General features: G+C 39.1%; 1 protein-coding gene and 1 long non-coding RNA gene across 5 annotated transcripts in view; one reads left to right on the top strand and one right to left on the bottom strand.

The window, feature by feature from the left end:
• Positions 1-21,064, top strand: part of gramd4a (GRAM domain containing 4a) — a 158,102-nt gene that overhangs the window by 17,280 nt on the left and 119,758 nt on the right. The window lies entirely within an intron of this gene.
• LOC122561693 (uncharacterized) lies at positions 5,192-15,250 on the bottom strand. The gene is made up of 3 exons (XR_006315088.2): positions 15,061-15,250; positions 12,542-12,697; positions 5,192-5,530 (listed from the first exon to the last, which is right to left on the bottom strand). It is a non-coding gene; the product is annotated as an uncharacterized LOC122561693 (long non-coding RNA).

Here is a 21,064-nt window from a genome sequence, read left to right as displayed (position 1 = left end):
GATTTTTTTGAACAATGAAGGAATTAAGGGTTACACTGAGAGGACAGTTAAGTGGAGCTGAGGCCACAAAAAGATCAGCCATGATCTTATTGAATGGCAAAGCTGGTTCGAAGGGCTAGATGCATACTCCCGCTCCTAGTTCTTATGTTTGAAGAGATTTCTTTGGTTTGTAGCTATTTCTATGAAGTCGCACACTTGCTTCTGAGTCATGGATTCTGGGTGTAAGTTGCGCTCCAGAATTTGAACACACAGATCAAAGCTGACGTTGCAGTGTAATGCTGCAGTGTTGAAGTTACTTGTTTTATATGATGTGTTAAACTGAGTCCCCATCTTTCACCTCAGATGGACATCAAAGAACACATTACTCTTTTTAAAAAGGACAGAGACATTATTTCTGCTGTTCTGGCAATGATTATACTTCCATCAACATCACAAAACTAGATAGAACCATGTAGTATAGAAGAGGCTCTTCAGCCCATCAAGTAGTAGTGTGTCAAAGTTTGCAGATGATACTCAGATGAGTGGCAGAGGAAAATATGCAGAAGACTGAAACTTTGCAGAGGAACATGCTAAAATATACTACTACTTATGCCAGTCCCATTTTACTGTACTAGGCCAATAGCCTTGACTGTTATGACACTTCAAATGCTTTGCCAAGTACTTTCTCGGTTGTGAGGTTTCCTGCCTCAACTACCACACAGGCAGTGCATTCAGGATCCCCACACCCTCGAGATGAAAAGACTTCCCTCAAAACCTCCTGCCCTCTTATTATTGACCCTTCAACTAAGGGGGTCAGCTGCTTTCTATTCACTTCATCGATAATCCTCAATTTATACACATCTGTCAGGTTCCCCCCTCAATCTTCTCTGCTGCAAACAACCTGAACTTATCCAGCCTCTCTTCATAGCTGGCATACTCCATCCCAGGCAACCCCTTCGTGAATTTCCTTTGCACCCTGTCAAGTGCAATCATATTCTTCATGTAGTGTGGTGGAACTGCACAGAGCTGTGGCCAAACTAAAGTTTTGTATAGCTTCATATGACCTCCCTGTTCTTATAATCTATGTCATGACTGATAAAGACAATATCCCGTATGCCTTCTTGACCTGTCTTGCCATATTTAGGGGTCTATGTCCAAGCACCCCAAGGTCCCTGTATAACTCTGACCATCCTTTTGAGTATTGTCTTTCATTGAGTACTCCCTTGTCCCATTCCTTCTTCCAAAGTGCAACACCTCAGCAAATTCTATTTGCAACTGTCCTGCCCATCTAACCAATCTGTTTGTCTTTCTGTAACCTAACACCTTCCTTCTCACTGTTTCCTAACTAGTCAATCTTTGTGTCATCTGCAAACTTAGTTACCATTGTTCCCACATCTTCATCTACGTCATTTACCAATATCACAAGCAGTAAGGGACCAGCATCGATCCCTATGGTATGTCCAGCACTGATCCCTGCAGTATCAAAGGTCTTGCAGAAATCCATATAAACTACATTAACTGGCCTACCCTCATTCAAGTACTTGGTCACCTTCTCAAAAAATTCCACCAAATTTGTTCGGTGTGACCTCCCTCTGACAAAGCCATGCTGACTATCCCTGATCAAACCTTGCCTCTCTAAATGGAGATTAATTTTCTCCTTCACTATTTTCTCCAATAATTTCCCTACCACTCTTGAGCCCCACTAGTCTATGGTTCTTTGGTCTGTCTCATCCACTTTTCTTGTAAAGTGGAACTACATTAGCTGATAATCTGATTACAATCACATTGCTGATTGTGGGAGCTGCCTGAGCAAATTTTCTGCTGACCTTTTCACATTACAGTGGTGTCGACGCATGAAGTAATACTTTCTTTGTCAAGCGATCTGATTAATATGTTGTATGAAGTGCTATTCTCATGCAAGTTTTCAGGACTGTCGTTAAACAATATTCCTAAAACATGTTTGATTTTTGTAAAGCAGTGTGCTATTTGGATGTTCTATTTGAGTGCATTTCAGAAGTATCATATATAAAAGCATATGAGATGACCCCTTTTGTCATAAAAATCTTGGTTTTGTGCGTTGGGTAAGAAAGACAAATGCATTAGTAGTCATCCTCTATTTTTCATCCCAGAAATACAGTACAAGCAAAGCAAAGCATATATGTAATAAACAGATCAAGCAGACAATCATGTTCACTTAGAGCAGACCATGTGTGGCATGCCAAATGATGAACAGAAATGAGTCCTCCAGCAAAAAGAAAAAGGGTGAAGCAGTTTTCAAGCTAAAAGTTATTTGTGTTTCAAAAGTGTGTTGTAGTAAACGAATATGGTGTTGATGAAAGACGAGTTGAGAATAGATGATGATTATGGAATCCATGCTGGAGATGTCCATGATCAAATGCATTATGAGAACATGTACCAGGAAATGTTCTGATCTTGAGAATCATGCATTGGAATGGGTCCTTAACTTGTCAAAATGGCTATGTCTTCACCAGAATTACATGTGTGTACATTCACTTGACAATCAAAGCAAATTTTGAGTACAGCTGAGACTTCAGACTAGTTGATGTGTTTTATTGAATGGTTCTGCTCTTGCAGCAGAAGATGAAGATTACAGAAAGCCTACCAAGTAAACCTAATGCCAGAATTATGAGTTATTAATTGGTCATCAGACAACAGGAAGAACATGAGTGCCCATATGTCACATTCGAATATCAAAATAACTATTTTGTAGAATGGAAAGAATAAAAACAGTTTGAGTGAAAATGACAACAAAGATAAGTCAAGATTCATGTTATAGCCTGCATGACCAATGGAATGAAATTAAAGCCTCCAGTAACTTTCAGATGTAAAACCACACTGAACACCAAGCTCTGTGCAATAGCTTATGCACACTCTTAACAGCAGTTAGAAGGATTTGGATGCAATTAAGTTATGGATTAATAACGTGGAATAGATGTCCCAGCGGTCTGTATAAAATAATGCAGATTATTAATTTGTAAGACATGTTCAGATCCCATATGGAACTGGGACATTTCTTAAATAGAAGTTTTAAAATCATAAATGTAGAAATATATTGTCTCCAGGGAGCTGTGGAGCCAGATCATTTTAAAGATTTTTAAGGCAGAGGTAGATGGATTAACTGCCAAAAACAGTCAGAGTTTTGGGGTAGTAAATTGAAATCAGGCCACAATCTGTTTAGCCATGATTTTCTTGAATGGTGGCCTATTCCTCCTAATTTGTATGTCTACAAAATTGATAAGATCAACAGGAGGTGCTGATGAAGAAATAACATCAACATTGCAGTTTTTTTGGAGGTCGAGTGATGTAATTTGCCCTTTGTGATTTGCGCTTCAACAAGCCATTTGAAGATTATGTTGGTGCTGAATGGAATAGGTGGATGACTGATTGAAAAAGAAACCTGCACAAAAAATGGAAATATGTACACAGTGTCGCTTACATTTTGTGTGGTTTAATGATCAAATTGAGGGATACTATTAGTGCACAAACTGTCATTAGACAGGTCTTTGAAAAAATGTCAAATGTGGAATTCATTCGGTAGGAAGTCGATTTGTTGTGGAGAATAATTCTGAAAACGAAAGTGCTGAAAAAGATCCATCTAATGAAAGCTAAAGTGACTTCGCATGAATTTGATGCATTTTTGGATGTTGAAGACAATGAATTTAAAATGCTTTAAACTGGTTAAAGCTGTTGTTGTGCAATTAATTTACTTAGTAAACTATATCCGATTGGTTTAAAATGAAATGTTATATTTTATCCACATTTCAAAGGGTGATCACCCATGATTCATGTTGTATAATTGGTGAAAGTAAGTTTGTCCCAGTTTTCATAAGGAGTTTTTGAGGCTTCAGAAATCGACTTGTAAACCAGTTTTTGGTAATTTTATTGACTGGAAAACACCATGTGATATCCTGAGGATGTGAAACATGCTGTATCCATTTACAATTCTTTTTTTTTGTACATAAGTATTCAACAAATTTTTTGATAAATATCACAACATTTTCATTGATTAAAAAGGTTCTCAATTTTGTTAAAGAAACTCAGTATATATTGTTAGGCAGTAACTCTATCCATCAATTTTCATGTTCTCTCCAGTATCCTCTAGCATCCAGATGTTATATTACCCTCCCCACTTCAAATTACTTTCAGATATTAACCCTATGAACCTAGTGACAAATCAGAGAAACACTATGGGTTCTTTGTTTAAGTATCATTGTTATGTTGACTAGCAGACTTGATTCCAGAGTTAGTCAGATCATTTTGATTATTTGTTCAATGGTGTGTTTCTCATAATAGCACGGATAAATCTTTGATTTAGATTGCTTACTTCTTTCATCTCTGGAGTTTTGGATTTTGTAAATTTTCTGTTGATAAGTGTCATGGAAGGCCATGAACCAAAGTAATAGGTTTGTGTCAACCTGTTCTGGTCATATTTTAGAATATTTGATGAGGTGGAGTCTGGTATCTGGTTGTTACTGGGAACATTGGATTTGACTCTTGTCTGAGCATGTGTTTCAAATATCTTCTGTTAACAGAATTGCTAAGTAGAGTTCCTAGATTTAAACTAGCAACTAAAGAGTCAAAGGGGAAATTAGTTTTTTTTCACGCAGAAAATTGAGATTTGGAATGCATTATCTGGAATTGTGCAGGAAGTAAATTCTATGAGAAATTTCAAAAGGCAATTTGGAATGTGCTTGAAGCAGACTAATTTGCAGTGTTACATAGAGAAATCTGGAATATGGATCGAAATTAGACAATTCTTTCAAAGAGCCAACATAGGCACCGCAGGATATATGGCATCTTCTGTATTCTGGAAGATACCATTAATGGCTATGAAATGTCTGCATCTTTGTTGCTATTGTGGATGTACTTTTTTTAAAAAATAACTTTTATTGAAGCTTCTGTGTCAGTGCTGTGGATATGCAAACGTAAAGATGATTTCAGTTATAATTTTCTCTAAATTTTGTCATTTAGACAGGCAACTCAGCAACAATACTTATTCATAATACCATAATGTACTCCAAGATATCAATTTCCTGACATACCAGATGGGGAGAATGGTGACCTTTCTTATATGTACAAGCTTCCTGCTCTTTCCTCCACCTGTAGTCATCAGCTCATGATTTGCTACCTGCTCATTGTCTTTCTGCCCACGCTATTTAGCTCAAATTGGATTAATATTGGTTGATGAATGGAAAGATCAACTGCAGTAATTGAGTGTGAACTGTGCTCATACTGATGCTGCTGCTTGCGGGAAAACTTTTCAGCATGCCAGTTATGTACATATAGAAAAAGTTGTTTTATGACTTGTTTCCTTTTCCTTTAATCACTAAATGGAAATCTTTCTGATGGGATGTTGTGTTGCGTTATTTTGGAAAAAACGGTAGGATACCAAACATTTTTTTTCTTCAGGGATTGTGCTGCTTGCTACTTCATTCCCCGCAAATTAAGATGTGCTCTTTAACATTGTTGAAGTCTCTTTTTGAGGATTGCAGTTCTTTTAATGCAGTTCTTTTATTGTGGGTATTTGATCCTGTAAGACACACAACCAGGATGAAAATTATTATGTATTAGTAATAAATTGTTCCAGTACCCACTTCAGAACAAGTACTGCTAAGACAAATGTGTCATGTGGAATTAGGAAGTATTATTGCTTAGAAGGTTTTAGCAGTAGCCCTGCAAGTTTAAATCCTATTGTGACTTTGCTCCTCAAAATATCTGCAACCTCCTCCATAATTGCTACTCTCCCGTCTGTGGCTTCCATATAATTTGGCTCCTTAACTGGCCTTCTTATTGTGCTGAAGAAGCAAAGTTCAGCTTGCTTCAGAGTTGTAAAGCATTTTCAAAATGCTTTATTTATTGCAATAAAAGCATTTTTGGTTGTTTTTGATATGAGCTGAAAATGTGTTGCTGGAAAAGCGCAGCAGGTCAGGCAGCATCCAAGGAGCAGGAGAATCGACGTTTCAGGCATGAGCCCTTCTTCAGGAATGTTTTTGATATGAGCCAAGTTTAATTTATAACGTGCTTGATTGAATTCAATAAACTTATTTCTGAGGGAGTGAATTGATGGTTAACTCATGAGTTGACTTTGCAATTGAACAGATGAAATTTATTTATTGAAATAATATAAATTGAGAGGGTAAGTTGTTGAAGTCTGAGATTTGTTGAACTAGTTATGTTTTGAAACAAGCAACTTAATAAAACTAAAAAAAAAACAAATTGCTGGAAAAACTCGGTCTGGTTGTATCTATGGAGAGAAAGCAGATTTTGGGTTCAGTAAGCCTAGAATTAAAGGAATTGAACATATGGGTAAGTGGAGCTGAGTCCATGAAAAAAGTTAGCCTTGATTGAATGGCGGAGCAGGCTCGATGGACCAGATGGCCGACTCCAGGTCCTATTTCTTATATTCTTCATGTAAATCTCTTCATACACAATAAATGATTTTCTGTAGGTATATGAAGCAACCAGTTTATACCAAGTGATATCTCCCAAATGTCAGAGGTGACCGATTCTGAATAAATTGAGCAACAATTTTTTTGTCTTGTAGGGCCAAACTTAAACAAAGGTTTCCCTTGAAACTCTCACTTCCTGCCAAACAATAATGAAATGCTGATACACCACCATCCCCTCCACCGAACAATTCAAAAATTAACAGTGTGATTCTGTTGTACAATCAAATTTAATCATGTATACTGCAAAGCCAGAAATTGTCTGCTAAGCTCAGATGTGAAAGAGGCTTCTTCGGATCATTTTATAATTCAGTGCTAAAACTTTGCCACTTGCCTGCAAGTTGCTTCATTTTGCTGAACAGTGCTTCATTACAAAGAAAAATAAGACTCGTTATGAATAGTTTAAGCACAAAAAAAAGCAGTTGGCTTGTAAAAGCTTGCAACCAAAATTTAAGCATTCTATAGTTTTCACAATATAATTTCCATAAAATCCAAAGAAGTTATTTTTTTCAATGGGTTATTGACTTAAATTAACAGATCCATTGCATTTGACGGCTTTTTATAATTTAGTGTTTTGGGGGCAGAAGAACAAGAATAGCAGGCTTATGGCTACGTTGTTGGCTGCAGGTTCCCACCAAGTTGCATACCACATTGACTTGAAAATATCTACTGATTTTTTTTTTCCCAGTGTTGCCGAGTCAAAATTCTGGCATTCCTGCCAAACCAATACTTTGCATACACTTACTCCATATGGGCTGAAGAAGTTGAGAAAATTGTTCACTCTCAACTTCTTAAGAGTAATTAATTCGGCTCATCGAGTCTGCACTGATTCTTCAAAGAGCACCCACCAGACCCAGTCTCTCCATCATATCCACACAACCGCATATTTACCATGGCTAACTCATCTAGCCTGCGCATCTTTGGATTATGGAGGGAAGCCAGAGCATCCGATGGAAACCCACACAGTCACGGAGAATAAACTTAACATAGACAACAAGGTTGGAATCAAACCCAGGTCCCTGGCATTGTGAGGCAGCAGTGCTAATCTCTGAGCCAGTGTGATGTCATAAATGAAAGATGGACAATAATTGCTGGTTTTACCAGCAACACCTATCACCTCATATGAATGAATAATATTTGTCTTCTAAGACTGAAACTACCCTTTTTAGCTCCAATGAGTTGCACCCTAAACCTGTTGGTACAGAGACCTACAGGTTTATTGGAATTTTAAAGTACAGTAGATCATTATTTGGCTTATCATGCTATGTTAGCTCTTTGAAAGAGCTACCCAATTTATTCTCTGTCTCCATCTTACTTCCCATAGTCCTCAAATACCTTTTACAAATTTTTATGGAATCTGATCCACCACAGTTTCAAAAATTGATTGTACTCCTCTAATCTTGTCAGCCTTGGGTCTCAACCTTTTTCAGACACAGCGGGTCAAATGTATTCAATGCACAAAAACTTTAAAAGTAAGGACATCACTATAATTGTATTAATTGCGTGGATAATGGATGTATGATTTTTCAGTTCAACACCAAAACAGGATTTAAGCTAACATAAAGGATCCACACAATATCAATGCAGAGAAAACCAGGACTACTGTTAGTGCCAGATGCAGAGTTTGCTGACCAGTGTTTGATGAATTAGGGAGGTATAATAAGTATTGCATTAAAGATATTGACAAATATCAATGAAGGAATTCTTTTCATCATCACCTCTTTTAATTAATTTGCCAGTTATTTTAAATTAATAACCTTTAGTTAGGCATTTGAATACCAAAGAAAATAGCTTTTTCCCTATTCACTATCAGAACTCCTCAATTTTGAAAGCCTGTAAAAAGTTTCCAATTAATTTTGTTGTTAAAAGGTAAACTCAGTTTTCACAACCTCTTCACATAATTGAACTGTTTCATTTGTGATATCATTCTGGCAAACTTTGATGTCCTGTCTCCAGATCCTTGCTATTCTTCTAAAATGGAGTGCATTAATGTGTATGCCGTTGAAGCAAAGGCCTAGGTACTAACAATTAACATGATTTCCTTTTGTTTTTGTAGTCACTGTCCCAATTTTTATTGATGCACCTCAGAAAGCTTTGTATGTGGATGTATCATTGCTTGGTGTGGCAACTGCTCTCTCCAGGACCGTAAGAAACTGCAGAGTTGTGAACACAGTCCAGTCCATCATGCAAGCTAATCTTCCATCTGTTGACTCCATCTATACTTGCTGCCTTGGAAAAGCAGCAAACATAATCAAAGACACCTCCTCCCCCCCCCCCGCCCCCCACTCTGGTTATGATGTCTTCCAACCTTTTCTATTGGGCAGAAGATACAAACGCTTAATCACACTTACCAACAGATCAGAGAACAGCTTCTTCCCCACTGTTATTTGAGTTCTGAATGGAACTCTGATTTCAAATTTAATCTTGATCATGCACTTTGTGCACCTTCTCTGCAGGCATTACATTGTATTCCTCACTGTTCTGATACCCTTATGCTCTTTGTATGGCATGATCTGCCTGTACTGAATGCAAAACAAAACTTTTCACTGTGCCCTAGGACACGTGACTAATAAATCAAATCAAATCAAGAACTTGCTTTCTCTGAATTGTTTTTTTTCCAACTTATCCTTTCACCTTCGACAGTTTTGCAATTTGAAGCCCTTCCTTTCTAGAGACTGTCAAACTAGTGCCATTAAGACCATAAGACGTAGCAGCAGAAATTAGGCCATTCACCCATCAAGTTTGCTCCGCCATTCAATCATGGCTGCTAAGTTTCTCAACACCAGTCTTCTGCTTTCTCCCTGGAGAAAGTGAGGACTGCAGATGCTGAAGATCAGAGCTGAAAATGTGTTGCTGGAAAAACACAGCAGCACCTGGCCTGCTGCGCTTTTCCAGAAACACATTTTCAGTTCTGCTTTCTCCCTGTAAACCTTGATCCCCTTGATATTCAAAAACCTATCTATGTCAGTCTTAAACATACCAATGAGATGGCCTCCACAGCCTTCTGTGGCAATGAATTCCATAAATTCACCACTCTCGGGCTGAAGTTTCCCTGTACTCTAAGGCTGTGAACTCAAGTCCTAGCCTCTCCTATCAATGGAAACATTTGCCCAACATTTACTCTGTCAAGGCCATTCAGTATTCTGTATGTTTCAATTAGATCCCCCCCACCATCCTTTTAAACTCCATCGAGTATAGACACAGAGTGCTCAAATGTTCCTTATACATTTAGACTTTTCATGGGACCGTTCTTATGAACCTCCTTTGAACACCGTCCAGGGCCAGTGTACCATTCTTGAGCCAAAAGTGTGCACAATACTCCAAATGTGGTCTGACCAGAGTCTTTTAGAGCCTAAGAAGTTTATATTCAAGTCCTCTCAAAATAAATGCCATAATTGCATTTGCTTTCCTAACTACTGACTCAACCTGCAAGTTTACCTTTTAGAGAATCATGGACTAGAACTTCCAAGTCTCTTTGTACTTCAGACTTCTGAACTTTCTCCCCATTTAGAAAATAGTCCATGCCTCTAATCTTCCTGCCAAAGTTCATGATCTCATACTTTCCCACATAATACTTCATTTTGCCACTTCTTTGCCCACTCTCCTAATGTGTCTGAAACCTTCTGCAGCCTCCCTGCCTCCTCAATGCTAATTGTCCCTCTACCTACCTTTGGTATTCTCAGCAAACATAGCCAGAATGCCCTCAGTTCCTTTATCTAGATTGTTAATGAATAAAGTGAAAAGTTGTGATCCCAACACTGAGCCTTGTGAAACACCACTCGTTACCAGTAGCCATCTTGAGAAGGACGCTTTTATCCCCACTCTCTACTTTCTGCCAGACAGCCCAGTTTCCATCCATGCTAGAACCTTGCCTCTAAAACCATACTCAGTAGCCTTCTGTGCGGCATCTTATTAAAGGCCTTCTTGAAGTCTAGGTAGATAACATCCATTGGCTCTCCTTGGTCTAACCTGCTCATTATTTCCACAAAGATTTCTAGCAGACTTGTCAGGCATGACCTACCCTTGATGAAACCATGCTGACTTTGTCCTATTTTACCATACACATTGAAGTATTCAGAAATCTCATCCTTCAGAATGGATTCTGGGATCTTACCCATGACTGACGTTAGGGTAATCAGTCTGTAATTTTCCATCTTTTGCCTTACTCCCTTTTAAAACAGGGGTGTCACGTTAGCAATTTTTCAGTCCTTTGGGACACTCCCTGATTCTAGCAATTTCTGAAAGATCACCACTAACTCCTCCACTCTCTCTTCAGCTATCTCCCTTAGGACTCTGGGGTGTAGTCCATCTGTCTAGGTGATACATCCACCTTCAGGCCATTCAGTTTTTCTAGCACCTTTTCCTTGGTGATGGCCAACTTACTCAGCTCTGCCCCCTCACTCTCTTAAATTTTTGGGATATTGCTTGTGTCTTCCACTATGAAGACTGATGCGAAGTAATTGTTCAGTTCCTCAGCCATTTTCTTGTTCCCCACTATTATTTCCCCAGTGCCCATTGCCCATTTTGCCTCACTTTTGTCCTTTATGTATCTGCAGAAACTCTTACTGTCCTCCTTTATATTACTGGCTAGCTTATACTCATATTTAATCTTCTCCCTCCTTTCTTTATTTGTCCTCTGTTGGTCTTTGTCAATTTCCCACTGCCCTTCACCACATTCTATGCTTTCCCCTTTGCTTTTATGCTAACTGATTTCCCTAGTCAGTCATAGTTGTCTCACCCTCCCTGTATCATGCTTGAATTTCCTCAGGATGAATCTCTGCTGTGTCTCCTGAATTACTCCCAGAAACTCCCGCCATTGCTGTTCCACTGTTTTTTTCTGCTAGGCTCCCCTCCCAGTCAATTCTACTCAGTTCCTCCCTCATGCCTCTGTAGTTGCTTTTATTCAGCTGTGGTACCTTTACCTCTGATTCTGTCTTCTCCCTCTTAAATTATGGAGTAAATTCAGTCATATTATGATCACTGCCTCTTAAGGGTTTCTTCACCTTAAGCTCCCTTCTCAAGTCTGACTCATTGCACAACACTAAATCCAGTATTGCCTTCGCCCTAGTGGGCTCTGCCACAAGCTGCTCCAAAAAGCTATCTTGTGGACATTCCACAAATTCCTTTTCTTGTAATCCACTACCAACCTGATTTTCCTCGTCTACCTGCAAATTGAAATTCTCCATGATCACTACCTTTGCTTTTCCTAACATCTTTTCGATCATCTTGTGTACCTTGCGCCCCAGCTCTTGACTACTGTTTGGAGGCCCGCACATAACTCCAATTATGTTTTTTTTTCACCTTTGCAGTTCCTCAATTCTGCCCACATAGATTCTACATCATCTGATCCTACTTTGTTTCTTACTATTCACTTAATTTCATTTCTTACTCATAAGGCATTCCCACCCCTCTGTCCACCTGCCTGCCTTTTCAATAGGAGTATATCCTTGAATCCAGCTGCCAATCCTGATCCCCTTGCAGCAATATCTGTGTGATGCCCACCATGTCATGCCTGCCAATTTCTATCTGCACCACAAGTTAATTGACCTTTATTCCTTATACTGCATGTATTCAGATATAACAACTTCAATTTGAAATTTATATCATTACTTCATACATTTTTGCACTAAATTGAACCCATAATGTATCCCTCCCTAATTCACCAATCTATGTATTCCTGAAATCTACCGATATTTCTACTTCTATTATTTACTCTGAAAATGTTGTCTAATTTTGAACAATTTTCAAACCTTAAATACTTCTTTTACTTTAGTTATGAGCAGACCAAGTTACCATGACTTCTGTGTAATATTATGCACCTCTTTGGGCTGAAAACTTTGGCAATGTAATTTTTGTCGAGCTTCCTCTGATGAAAGGTCACTTGACCTGAAACATTAACTCTGATTTCTGTCCACAGAAGCTTTCAAGAAATTTCTATTTTTGTCAACTAAGTCCTCTCTGACTTGTACCATCTGTCTTGGCTATGGTCTGTAATATATAAGATGATGTTCCTCCTGCTCAGGGTCCTCATGCTCTTTTAAGGAAGATTACATCCGCTCTCCTAGTTCAACAACATTTCATGCACCCCACTTCACCTTTGCCTGTGAAGAGCACAGCATTGCTGGAATAATGCAGCACACTGTGTCTGGACTGTTCTGCAAGAACTCCCCTGATCAATCCAAGCAGTGGAAACTTGTAGCCTTGGTTGAGGAACGGTCTGCATTGTATCTGTGCTCCGTTTAGTCAGGAGGCTGCGTAAAAGAGTAAACAACCAGTAAACATCCTTCTAAGGCTTTCAGCGCTTGAAATATAGTAACAGCATGAGAGTTCTCAAAGATATAGGCATAATGGCAGGTCCCAAGGTGCACAAGTGTAGGAACTAGAACCGATAACAACAGATAACTTGAACATTGGATTAGAACTGTTTTCTGTTGATGAGCCCAGCTGCATTATGATATGGCTCTGTCAGCATGATGCTAATAATGTCTGTTGTGCCCTGTACCTGGGGAAGCCAGCTATCATGCCAAATTCCATTGCTTATATTTGTGCATGGCCCGTCATGTGGAACTGAAAGGATCTCGCTCTTCTGCAGTTGCTCCTCGGAAGCCGGCAGTTGCATAAAAGTTCAATGCAGCTGTCACTTTGCCAGCCACTGGGACATGATAGCCACCTACTCTTTCAGATCAAAAGTCCACTCTAGCATTTGGCATAGTTCAGTCATGGTGTATCATTATATCCTCAGCCTGTGCCTACCTTGCTCATCCTTAAGAAATAGCATGGAGAATAAAGAAGCTAGTCCTCTGTGCATCCTGAAGGGCCCTTCAGCTGCATTCTTTTTATGTGGAGGCTGTTTGATATCCTCTGGATGTTCCTCCTGCTCAGGACTTGTCAGTGGATTTGTTCCTCTTCCATTTCTCTGTGTCTTTGATGCATTGCTGCAATAGTAATGATAACCTGTGCTACAGTTGGAATCATCTGTCAAGCTTACAAGCTTATGTGGGAAACAGAGGGAACAGATTAGGCTTGATATCACTTGGAGCAGTTAAGTTTGCAATACATGTATATGACATGGGCCTTTCAGACATGAAGGGCTACAGAATGACTCCTCTTGGCACTTTTCATTGGAACAAGGTTCGGTGTTATGCACAGTCAGTCATGTGGCAAAGAGTCGGAGTGACAATGCTACATGAGACTTAACCCTTTTCCTCCCAACCATGGATGATATAATTGCATAAAAGAGCATCTTGTATTATAATGAGTTTATGTTGAGAGGGAATTAGTTCTGTGCCCCTGTGCGCTCAGGGAGACTCTCATTAATTGTGTGCTTTGTAGCCTGTAGATTAGAGACAAAAAAAACTGCAGATGCTGGAATCCAAAATAGACAGGCAGGAGTCTGGGAGAACACAGCAAGTCAGGCAGCATCAGGAGGTGAAGAAGTCAACGTTTCGGGTGTAATCCTTGGCTTGCCATTTTCTTCCAGCCTTCTTCCTGTTTATTGTAGCCTACAGGTGCCTTTTTTAAAGTTGCCTGTGATTACTTCTGTTTCATGATCTGTCTGTATTCAGTTTGCAAACACCAGTGACTTGGTCGATATTGACAGCATTTGCAACCCTCTGCATTGTACCCTGCATGATTATGTGATTGCAAGTATATGATTAATTCAATTGCCTCTTGAAAGGCCCTCTGTCCCTCAAGTGAAGCCTGTCTGTTAGTCAGCAAACTGACTCCACCCAGATGTGGTCACAGCCATTTTCAATTTGTAGGTTTGCAGTTAGCCCTCATCAGGTTGTGAAAGGCAATACCGATCGCGCTCATCAACAGAAGAACGAGACTCCACCTGTTTGTCAGGTTCCCAGCCACACCCACCCTCAAACCTCATGTCCGTTTCTACCTACCGCTCCCTAGATAGCTGCTAATTGTAAGGAACCATCACTCAGAACCAGTTCTGAACAGGGGTTGCATTGAGCACAAAATGCTAACTCTTTCTCACTTCACAAATGCTACCAGACCTGAGTTTTTTTTCACCATTTTCTGTTCTGACTTATTATGTTCCAAACTGTAAGTGGCTAAGTACTGTGCATGATATTTATCCTGTTTAGAATTTCAGCTTACCAAAGTACAGTAAAGTTCTGCAAGTTATTATTTCTAACATGTGAAAGATAGTAGGTAAGATTGTTTCAAGGTATTTGGATAAATTGATTTTACTCCATTGATTTTCCTCAGTTAAGGAAGTCTTCAGTTCTGAGAAACCTGCTAAGCTGCTGTTTGCGAAGTCAGGCTTGAAATCTACAGCCTTCCTTCCAAACCTTTTTGTAATTCAGAACATTGTGCTGTTTTCTGCACAGTACTCATTTATATTCATGAGAGCTACCATGGATTGCAGAGTTATTTAAGTATTTTTCACATCTTGTCAGAATCTATGCTAAAATTTCCCCTTCAAGCAAACCTCATAGATCTATCTGGTAGTTGCAGTTCACTCCCACACACAGTTATAAATATTTCTGGAACAGTAAGAGATCTTTTAAAATTTCAACTAAGAGACAGCAATAACTAGCTAATTACAAGGTGGGAAACAAATCAAATCACTTTTGCTATGATTCAAAATGAGGCTTACCTTTGATTCTTTTTGATTTTTGGGATACTTAGCCCCAGGAACGATCGTCCTGGAACATATTTCCTTGTGTGAATTTTGTGCTCCTTGCTGTGCAGAATGCTGATGTCAGGTAGAATAGATTTTTTTTTAAATTCAAGCATGCCCCTGTGTAATGCAGAATGGATGTAAAAGAAACTTCTTCCCTTGGTCCTTGGAAGAGCACTCCAAGTTGACACATTACTAGCTGGATTAGTTGTTAAACTGAAGCTTTTTTAAAGGTCAGGGCTATTTTATACTGGGGGTGTGTGGGGGGTGGGGTAGAGTGTGGAGGGAAGGGGGTGGGGGGAGTTCACTGGTTTCCTAATGGTTCTTTACAATGAGGGACAAAAGCTATTTACTTCCAAGGGATTAATTTGAAACTAGATGGCAGATGTGAAAAACCAAAGTCTAATCCTTTTTAATTCTCAGTTCACTATTTTAAAAACAGTTTCGAGAAACCCTAAGTATTACAGGTTAAGTCTGCAGTTTAACTTCATATTTCAGCTGAGAATGGATAAATTAATTGACTATATCATACGTAACTTGAATTTAGAAACACATTAAATGTTAACACCCTTCTGTAATCAAAGATAACTGTAAGATGGTGTGGATGATCAGAGGTGAGAACTCCTTTTTCCACTTTAGATACAAATGAATTTTAGCAAAAAATAACAATAGCATCAACAAATGTTAACTGAGCAAGACTAGGAATTGGGGTAATAATAATGTTTTCAACAGATCACAACCTTCTTATGCCTAGAAATGTGATGGAGGGAGGTTCAAACATGTTTTCCCAGATGCTTATTCAATTCTTTGAGAGACAAATTTGCAATGTTAAAGCATAAAGTTTGGGAAATACAACTAGCTGTATTAATATTGTAGAGAAGCAGCAGAAAAACACCAAAGACACTGCAAACTAAAAGGCATCTTTGAACCACAATATACTGCACTGATTTATTGTTACTTAGCTTGGCAGCAGGAATTATACCTCACAAATAAAATGTTGGCCATCATAAAAAAAACTGACAATTCATAGCAGCGCTGCTACTCATGTTCTAACCTGTGCAAAGTTTGGATATTATCACCTGGATCACTTTGATATTAAAATTTTTATTTGTATTATGAACCCTGCCAAGACAGCAGTAGTCTTGTGGTAATGTTACTGGTTGAATCTGTGACTGAAATGACTGGGCAAATGTTCTGAAGATATGAAATTTAAAAGGCCCCTTTTTGCTAAAATTCTTTTGTATCTAAAGTGCAAAAAAGGAGTTCTCACCTCTGATTATCCTCACCATTTTACAGTCGCCTTTAATTTTAACACCCTTCGATAATCAATGTGTTTCTAAATTCAAGAAAACATAGACCATTAGGCTTATGTTGAATGGGATGCCAGTCATAGGCTCATTTATTTCGGATAGGTCAAGTTTTTTAGATGTTATGGATGCTGTATTTTTGCAAGTGGAGGTTATTCTATCCCAATCTTGTCTTGTGCCTTGATATTAGAAAATCTTTTGGGGTGTCGAGAAGAGAAGTAGCTTGCTGTAAAATACTGAACCTCTTATGTGGTCTTGTTTATGTGACTAGCTGAGTTAGTTTTTCTGAATTCAAGATCATTTTGTCCAATAAGGGCATGTTAGCATTACAGATATCTAGAATCCTGGAACTATATGCTGTTGTATTATTGTAGTTCTGTCACTAAAGTCAGAATTGTCATCAGAATGAGCATTGTAAGATCAGAAGAACAGTATTTTATTCCTTTCTTGTGGGCTGCATTTTGTTTCTCAGCATTGTTGTTTACAATAAATAATATCTTATGCTTTTTGCTGATACTCAAAAAATCACGGAGTAGTTGACTTCAAAACGCATGATGGTTTCTAAGTTTAATGGGGAAGATGATAAGAATTGCATTATATTGAAGGAGAGTTGCACATCAGCAGCTCTCTCTCACCCTGGTCTATCTTGGTCCAATGGTGAGACATGTCAAGATGGCTGGAGGTAGACCTGGATGCAGTCGATGACCAGTGCATCATCTGTTTTTTTTTGTGCGTTCTGCAATGCCATATTGACCCACTTCTTCAGGAGCACTGGACATTAGAATTTGTATCATCTACCCAGCCCATTGCAATCAGTTTTTGCATTTTAAGTCACTGCAAATAGAGAACCTGATGGCTGCTCCCATCTGGATTGGCCTGCCAGTTGAAGTGCTTTACTGTGGTGTCACCACTGTCAATTGCTAACAACTACTTGAAGTCACAGATGAGAGCTAGTTGAAGGTGACAACTATTACAGAATGTGGCATCCCAAAGAGTGATGAACCTGCCTGTAAGAAGTGCTATCCCACCTTTGTTCCTTTTTAAATGTTATTTCAACAGCGTGTGCTGTGTAATTTGAAATGTTCTGTATTGGTTGCATTATTTTTAACTATTTAAACATAATTTCTCCTAATGTGCAGTCCCACACTTTGTCCTTTGAATCAGTGTTTGAGCCATTCTTTTAACATATAGTATTTTAAAGATTATAACTGCTAGTTGGATCTTTGTGATTGAGGTCTTATAATCAGAAAGTAAAAATAGCGTCTCATCTTTCCTTCAAGTGTTGTTCTTATTTGTCTCAATAGTGCTAATGGTTTATTTTCCTGGAATTTGTTTGAAGTGTGATTGTGTAGGCAAGATTGGTTCATTCTAATTCATGCTTTATAATTAGCCTAATGAGAGGTAGGGGGAAGTTTAGAAATACATTGAATCCCGGGGTAGCATCCTTCCCTTCGAGGGATGATGGACATGCAGCAAACAATTATTTAGATTGAGATACCTTAATTTTGTGCACCTTTGCTAATGTTTTGGAAGAGCACTCTTCAGAAGCAGGTGTGCCACAAGTGCCATATATGAAGCTATCAATAGATGTTATGGAATGTTGCTTTTCAGCATTGCTGTCTGCTGAGAAGCTGCTGTAACCATTTGGTCATTGTGGGTGTTGCCAGATTAAGAGAGGTGTCACTATTTTCTTCTTTTGCCAGCTAATGACTTCAAGGCGCAATAGATTATGTTTAGATCCTTCATGTTTTACTTGTGGGCTCTTGTGATGCAATGGTAGCACCCCTACCTCTGAGTCAGGAGCCTGATAGCCTAATATTATCACTAGAATATTAATCCAGAGACCAAGTCCTGTTCCGGGGATCCAGGTTTGAATCCTGCCAATCCCACAATGGTTGTGTTCCATCCTTTGAGCCAGGAAGCCCGGGTTCAAATCCTACCTGCCTCATAAGTTATTGAGGGTGTAAGTTTGCTCGCTGAGCTGTAGGTTTGATATCCAGACGTTTCATTACCTGGCTAGATAACATCATCAGTGGCGACCTCCAAGTGAAGCGAAGCTGTTGTCTCCTGCTTTCTATTTATATCTTTCTCCTGGATGGGGTTCCTGGGGTTTGTGGTGATGTCATTTCCTGTTTGTTTTCTGAGGGGTTGATAGATGGCATCTAGATCTGTGTTTGTTTATGGCATTGTGGTTGGAGTGCCAGGCCTCTAGGAATTCTCTGGCATGTCTTTGCTTAGCCTGTCCCAGGATAGATGTGTTGTCTCAGTCGAAATGGTGTTTTTTTTCATCCGTGTGTAGGGCTACGAGGGAGAGAGGGTCGTGTCTTTTTGTGGCTAGCTGGTGTTCGTGTATCCTGGTGGCTAACCTTCTTCCTGTTTGTCCTACGTAGTGTTTGTGGCAGTCTTTGTATGGAATTTTGTAGATGACGTTGGTTTTGTCCATGGGTTGTACTGGGTCTTTTAAGTTTGTTAGTTTTTGTTTGAGAGTGTTGGTGGTTTTGTGTGCTACTAGGATTCTGAGGGGTCTCAGTAGTCTGGCTGTCATTTCTGAAACTTCATTAGTGTGTGATAGCATCTCTGAATAGGTTGATTAAAAATATCTCGCGTGTTGCTCAATTCAACTTTCCTGTCGTGAATCTGCTCATGATGTTTGTGTGACATGCAGGTGGTCTGGTTCCAGCTTCCTCACCATACAGAAAATCCTTTCTATGCAATTTTTTTCCACTTTGCAGATGTGCCCAATCTATTGATTATTATTAGCATATTTGGGAACTCTGTCTTTAAGAGAGTTGCAGCATTCATGATTTTGTCTTGCCAGGGTATACCATATCGCAGACATGAAGGTGGAAATTATCAAGCTTTTTTCTGGTAGCTGTTAATTACCCGTGCTCCACAGCCATTCAACAAGATTCTGAGAGCATGGGCTTTACTAACTATCAGCTTGGTCTTATTTCATACAGCTTTTACGAGCTGGCTGAGGGTGAGCTGATTTCCTTATTTAAGTTCTGCATCAAGTTACAGATTGTCTGCCATTGTGAACCTATTAGCTTAGGTGGCAGGATTTGCAAATCACTTCCACTGTGGTAATATTTTATGTGATCAGGAGTGGAGATGCAACACACACTTTCATGACTGCAATTGTATCAATATTTTTTGGTCTGGGAAAACATGTTACTGGTGTGGGAGATCTGATGTGGAGGAGCCACTGTTGGACACGGGTGGACAATGTTAAAAATCACACAACACCAAGTTATAGTCCAACAGGTTTATTTGGAAGTATCCAAAAACTAGTACTTCCCATCGAGTCTTTGTGAGCAACTAGTGCAACATCATTAGCTTGGAGGAGTTCTGTGATCAGGGCACGTTATGTCTTTTGTCTTCACTGATCTTGAATAATTGAGGAACTTGCAGTCTGACCAAGTGTATAAATACACCTCTTCCATATTTCTGGAGAAGGGAAAAGTCAGGATCGTGGAGAAAAAGATAGCAAGCAAAGAGGAGGCCAGGACATAGCCCTATTTCACTCTCTTTACTCTCCAAAAGTGTCAGAGGTGGAGCAAAACGACAGTCAAAAAAATTATGAAGGAAAAGGTAGAATTTAAAAATTAGCTAACATGAAATATGAAATCAAATGAAAGAGCTTCTACCAGCATGTGAAAAGGAAGACAATAGCAGAAGTAAGTCTTTGTCCTGTTTATTGGTTGATATGGAGAATTTACAATTGCAAATAAAGAAATGGCAGAGATATGAAGCAAATAATTTTCATCAGTTTTCATAGAAGATACCAAAGGCATGACAGCAAGGAACTGTAAAGAATGAATAGCAGTTGAGAATCCCTTCGATTTGCAAAAGTATAAGATCAAGTGAGTGAGTATGTTGACTGATGGACTGAAATATGAGATTATTTATTTTGATAGGAAAATAAATCATGTATTTTTAACTGTGGACAAGTGTTTTAAATGTTGTTTAGAGGAATCACTATGTCCTCACATGAGAAACACTAAGTTAGCATGCAGATGTGATAAGCTAAAAGCTGCATACTGATCTTGTGTTGCAAAGGTGCAGAGAAAATATTCCTACAATTATACTGGACTCTGGTGAGATCACACCAGGTAACTAATGTAATTTCCTTATTTCAGAAAGGGTGTTCTTGACTTGGAGGCAGCTCATGCGGGTTTACTGGATTTATATCTGGAATGAAGGGATTTCTTCTATCTGTTCATAAAATCTGGACGATGCTGACTAGGATAGGATTTATTGCTTGGAGAAGGTGTTGCTGAACTGCCTTCTTGAATTACTGCAGTCCATAGGATATAGGGACAGCCATTGTGTTGTTCAAGTGTTCCAGGATTTTCAGCCAAAGACAATGAAAGAATGGTGATTCTAGTTCCAAGTCGGAGTGGTGAGTAGTTTAGAAGGAGCTTGCATGTATCTGTGCCATTGTCCTTCTAGGTAGCAAGTAATGCGGTTTGAAATGTGCTGTTGATGGACCGTTGGTGAGCTCCTGCACTACATCCCCGTATATAGTATATACTGCTACAATTGTAATTGGTATTTAAGGGAGTAGTTGGTGAAGATGTTGTTTGGGAGGCCAGTCAAGTAAGTTGCTTTATCCTGGATGGTGTCAGGTTTCTTTAATGGTGTTTGAGGTGCACTCATCCAAGGAAATGGAG

The sequence above is a fragment of the Chiloscyllium plagiosum genome, unplaced genomic scaffold (genome assembly GCF_037043375.1).
Source record: "Chiloscyllium plagiosum isolate Xiang-an unplaced genomic scaffold, Cpla_swu_hap1 HiC_scaffold_23, whole genome shotgun sequence".
Lineage (NCBI taxonomy): Eukaryota > Metazoa > Chordata > Chondrichthyes > Orectolobiformes > Hemiscylliidae > Chiloscyllium > Chiloscyllium plagiosum.
Note: the sequence above shows the minus strand (reverse complement) of the source record. Positions and strands in the feature narration are given on the sequence as shown.